At 43.6% G+C, this 5,874-nt stretch overlaps 1 pseudogene; it reads right to left on the bottom strand.

The window, feature by feature from the left end:
* Nucleotides 1-1,002: 1,002 nt before the first annotated feature.
* Nucleotides 1,003-2,468, bottom strand: LOC106610610 (suppressor of cytokine signaling 4-like; annotated as a pseudogene).
* Nucleotides 2,469-5,874: the final 3,406 nt, after the last annotated feature.

Consider the following 5,874-nt stretch of genomic DNA (forward strand, 5'->3'; position numbering starts at 1 on the left):
GGGTAAGTCTCTAAGAGCTTTGTACACCTAGATTGTACAATACTTTTATTTTATCTTTAACATTCGTCAAGCTCTGTCAAAGTGGTTGTTGATCATTGCTAGACAGCCATTTTCAAGTCTTGCTATAGATTTTCAAGACGATTTAAGCCAAAACTGTAACTAGGCCACATAGGAACATTCAATGTCATCTGGGTAAGAAAATCCCTACTCCTTGCCGATAACAAGCATACCCATAACATGATGTAACCATGACCATGCTTGAAAATATGAAGAGTGGTACTCAGTGATGTGTTGTGCTGGGTTTGTCCCAAACATAACACTTTGTATTCAGGACATAAAGTTAATTTCTTTGCCACATTTTTTGCAGTTTTACTTTAGTGCCTTGTTGCAAACAGGATGCATGTTTTGGAACATTTTTATTCTTTACAGGCTTCCTACTTTTCACTCTGTCATTTAGGTTAGTATTGTGAAGTAACTACAATATTGTTGATCCATCCTCAGTTTTCTCCTATCACAGCCATTAAACTCTGTAACTGTTTTAAAGTCACTATTGGCCACATGGTGAAATACCTGAGCGGTTTCCTTCCTCTCCGGTAACTAGGTTAGAAAGGACGCCTGTATCTTCGTAGTGACAGGATGTATTGATACACCATCCAAAGTTTAATTAAGAACTTCATAATGCTCAAAGGGATATTCAATCTGTTTTTTTTACCCATCTACCAATAGGTGCCCTTCTTTGCAAGGCATTGGAAAATCTCCCTGGTCTTTGTGGTTTAATCTATATTTGAAATGTATTGCTCGACTGATGGACCTTAAAGATAATTGTACTGTATGTGTAGGGTACAGAGCTGAGGTAATCATTCAAAAATCATGTTAAACACTATTATCGCACACAGTGAGTCCATGCAACTTATTATGTGACTTGTTAAGCAAATTGTTTCTCCTGAACTTATTTAGGCTTGCCAGGGGTTGAATTCTTATTGACTCAAGACATTTCAGCTTTTCATTTTTTATTAATTTGTAAACATTTTTAAAAACATAATTCCACTTTGACATTATTTGATATTGTGTGTAGGCCAGTGACACACAATCTCAATTTTAACACAACAAAATGTGTAAAAAGTCTATGGGTGTGAATACTTTCTGAAGGCAGTAAGGGTCTTCACAAGTCTCTAAAAACCAATGAAACATGGTCAATATGGAAGAGTAGTAACCCATGGGACTATAATTATGAAGTCAGAAATTGTCATTGTTTTATACTGCACAAGCCCCATTTCACTAGTAGTGGTACTGCCTAAGATAGTCCCTGAGCTGATAAGGCAGTGGAAGGATCTTGATGCCCTGGTACGTAGTGCAGCTACAGATCACTGCGCGACACAGGTGCTGCAGGGTGAATGGGAAAGTCTGGGCCAGAGGGCGGGACAGGAGGGGCTCAAAGAAGAGGCATGTGGCTGGGTCGCTGTAGTGCCGGAGCAGGCCTGTCACGCTGGGGTCCCTGTACATGCACGGATCGCGGCCATCGAAGCTGAAACGCTTGCCGTTCTGCTCGATACGCGCATGGAGAGAGCGGCTATAGCGGCGGAAGCTGACGGAGAAGAGGAACTTGTCCTGGGCCGAGTCGCGGAGGAGGAAGGTGCCCTCGGGCTGGCCTTCCAGGAGCTCCTCTGCCTGGAAGCGGTCCAGAACGCCCCAGTAACACGGGCTATTGTTGATCTGCAGGAGGTCAGGGACCAGGATGTTATCTGTATGGCTGCCACCATAGGCTGCTCTGCCATGCGGATGGGAGAGATCCCAGTCCTCAATGCTCAGGGGCCTACTCAAGCAGATGCCTTCCCATGAAAGAGGTGTCGAAGGCGGGGATGTGTAAGCGGACGGGACTGGTTCTTTGCCAGCAGCCTGTGCAGCCTTGGCGGCTTGGGCAACCTCTAGGCCCACAATGGCGCTGGGGTGGGTGGCATGCTTCTTGATGAGGTGCCAGCAGTGGGCCAGCTCTGACTTGGACGAGAAGGGGCACTTGTCCTGCATGAGCTCCGTGACATGGATCGGACGCTTGGTCCAGAGGAGCACAGAAAAGGCCCCCCGGTAGGCTCCCGTTGGGCAGCCGTGATGGTGGTGGTGATGTTGGTGGTGGTCAGTGCGGAGAGGGAAGCACTGGCCCACTGCATCCTGGAACTTCTGCCGGAGAGAGCGCCTAGAAAGGGCTTTCCGACAGTGGACGTCTATGTCGACTTTCCCCATTACGGTACTGCTACACTTTCTCTCTCCATCGCCGCGGACATGAGGTGGAACGTGCTCCTTGCTCCTCCATTGGCCCTACCCCCTCCGGACCCCGAAGGCCCGGATCATTTCGGGAACTCCGGGAGCATTTCTTGCAGCTCCACAAGTAGCTGTCGGCACTCCAGCTGCAGATGCCGCATTTGGGACAGATGTCCGAACTTCGGGATTTCTTCTCAGACATGGCCTTCCCTCTTCTTCATACAGCTCTGTGCTACATTAATAGACAGAGATAAACAAGTCAATATGTGGATAAAGTAACATTCACTGATAAAACAATGGGATGGTTATCAGCAAAAGCTTTGAAATCCAATTTCAAACAGTACAAGTAGAAAGTTTATTATGTTATATTAGATATTCCTCTAAAGTTTAGAGAGGAATGTCAAATGTTGTTGAAGTGTTGTGGTTGCAGGATCACCTGCCTCATCTAAAGCCTCTTCTTTTGGAGTGCTGCTATAGGCCACCAAGTGCTAACAGTCAGTGTTTGGATAATATGTGTGCAATACTTGATAATGTGTCTGATGGTAACAGAGAGGTCTATTTTCTGGGTGACCTGAACATTGACTGGTTATTAACAACTAGCTTTCCTCTCAAGAGGTAGCTTCTAACTGTGACTAATGCCTATAATATCACCCAGGTTATCACTCAACCAACTAGAGTGCATACCAATAGTGTTCTATCTGTGACATCCACTTGTATTGATCAAATATTCACTAATGCTGCAGAGCTTTGCTCCAATTGTTGACAAACATGCACCTGTTAAGAAATTAACTGTGAGTGGACGGGGACTTTAACGCAGGCAAACTTAAATTCATTTTACCTCATTTCTACCAGCATGTCACATGTGCAACCAGAGGAAAACAATCTCTAGACCATCTTTACTCTACTCACAGAGACGCGTACAAAGCTCTCCCTCGCCCTCCATTTGGAAAATCTGACCATAATTCCATCCTCCTGATTCCTGCTTAAAAGCAAAAACTAAAGCAGGAAGTACCAGTGACTCGCTCAATGCGGAAGTGGTCAGATGACGGGGATTCTACGCTACAGGACTGTTTTGCTAGCACAGACTGGAATATGTTCTGGGATTCATCCAATGGCATTGAGGAGTATACCACCTCAGTCACCGGCTTCAAAAATAAGTGCATTGACGACATCGTCCCCACACTGACCGTACGTACATATACCAACCAAAAGCCATGAGTTACAGGCAACATCCGCACCGAGCTAAAGGTTAGAGCTGCCTCTTTCAAGGAGCGGGAAACTAATCCGGACGCTTATAAGAAATCCCGCTATGCCCTCAGACTAACCAACAAACAGGCAAAGCATCAATACAGGACTAAGATTGAATCCTAAGGCACTGGCTCCGACGCTCGTCGGATGTGGCAGGGCTTGCAAACTATTAGGGACTACAAAGGAAAGCACAGCCGAGAGCTGCCCAGTAACACAAGCCTACCAGACGAGTTACAGTTGAAGTCGGAAGTTTACATACACTTAGGTTGGATTCATTAAAACTCGTTTTTCAACCACTCCACAAATTTCTTGTTAACAAACTATAGTTTTGGCAAGTCAGTTAGGACATCTACTTCGTGCATGACACAAGTCATTTTTCCAACAATTGTTTACATACAGATATTTCACATAACTTGCCAAACTATAGTTTGTTAACAAGAAATTTGTGGAGTGGTTGAAAATTGAGTTTTAATGATTCCAACCTAAGTGTATGTAAAAATCCGACTTCAACTGTATATGAGAATGCTGTTCATTGACTACAGCTCAACTCTCAACACCACAGTGCCCTCAAAGCTCATCACTAAGCTAAGGACCCTGGAACTAAACACTTCCTTCTGCAACTGGATCCTGGACTTCCTGACAGGTAGGCCCCAGGTGGTAAGAGTAGGCAACAACAAATCTGCATTGCTGATCCTCAACACAGGACCCCTAAGGGGTGTGTGCTTAGTCCCCTCCTGTTCTCCTTGTTCATCCACGACTGCGTGGCCAAGCATGACTCCAAAACCATCATTAAGTTTCCTGAAGACACAACGGTGGTAGGCCTGATCACCGACAACGATGAGACAGCCTATAGGGAGGAGGTTATAGACCTGGTAGTGTGGTGCCAGGACAATAACCTCTCCCTCAACGTGAGCAAGACAAAGGAGATGATCGTGGACTACAGGAAAAGGAGGGCAGAACACGCCCCCATTCATAACGACGGGGCTGTAGTTGAGCGGGTCGAGAGTTGGGGCAAAGCTTCCTGCCATCCAGGACCTACATTTATATACTAGGTGGTGTCAGAGGTAGGCCCAAAAAATTGTCAAAGACTCCAGTCACCCAAGTCATAGACTGTTCTCTCTGCTACCGCACAGCAAGCGGTACCGGAGCTCAAAGTCTAGGTCCAAAAGGCTCCTTAACAGCTTCTACCCCCAGGCCATAAGACTGCTGAACAATTAATCAAATGGCCACAGGATTATTTACAATGACCACCACCACCCCCCCCCCTTTTTTTTTTTTACACTGTTGCTACTCGCTGTTTATTATCTATGCATAGTCACTTTACTCCTACCTACCTGTAGAAATTTCCTCAACTAACCTGTACCCCTGCATATTGACTCGGTACCGGTACCCCCTGTATATAGCCTCATTTTTATTATTTTATTGTGTTACTTTTTTCTTTTTTTTCCTTTTGTTTATTTAGTAGATATTTTCTTAACTGTATTTTCTTAAAACTGCATTGTTGGTTTAGGACTTGTAAGTAAGCACTTCACGGTAAGGTCTACACCTGTTGAATTTGGTGCATGTGACAAACAACATTCAATTTGATTTGATTTGAACTGTTAGAGCCCCCTGGGTTGACGATGAATTGGAAAATGGTATTGTTCAAAGAAAATTATGCAAAAGAGGTGGCAAACAAGTCAGGCTGCTCAGCTGATTTGTTAACATACTGTAAATTGAAAAATGTTGTGACTAAATTTAAATAAATGACATACAATAAAAAAGAAAAGGTACTTTGGAGTACCTTAAATTATATCATGGGCAGAAAACCCAATTCATCTCCATCGTTCATTGAAGTTGATGGGTCATATATAAGAAAACCTTTCAATATTGCCAATAATTTCAATGACTATTTGACTAGTAAGGTAGAAACAATTACAACATTGAACAGTGAAAAATCATATTTTTGTATAAAATATTTAATAATGAAAGAGAAGGATTGCTTTTTTGAATTTGGTCAAGTTGGTATGGGAGAGGTGGAAAAACTATTGTTTTCCATCAATAATGATAAGCCACCAGGTATAGACAACCTAGATGGGAAACTATGTAAGGGATAATCAACGAGGGACTATGAATTCTATGGAAAATAATAAACGACATGGAAGGTGTGTTCACAGAGAACTGACCTTCCACAGAGCTGAATTATTTTCCAGAGAACGCATAGAGCCCCGAGTTGATTATCCCTTTTATACCATGACTATAATTGTAACACATTTGCCACTAGAAATGTGTTCAGTTGCTGGTAGAAATGTGTTCAACATACACTGAAGTAGCTAGCAAGTTTACTAGATAGCTACAGTAGTTGCCGTGGTAACCAAACAAACAGACTTT

The sequence above is a fragment of the Salmo salar genome, chromosome 09 (assembly GCF_965601325.2).
Source record: "Salmo salar chromosome 09, fSalSal1, whole genome shotgun sequence".
NCBI lineage: Eukaryota > Metazoa > Chordata > Actinopteri > Salmoniformes > Salmonidae > Salmo > Salmo salar.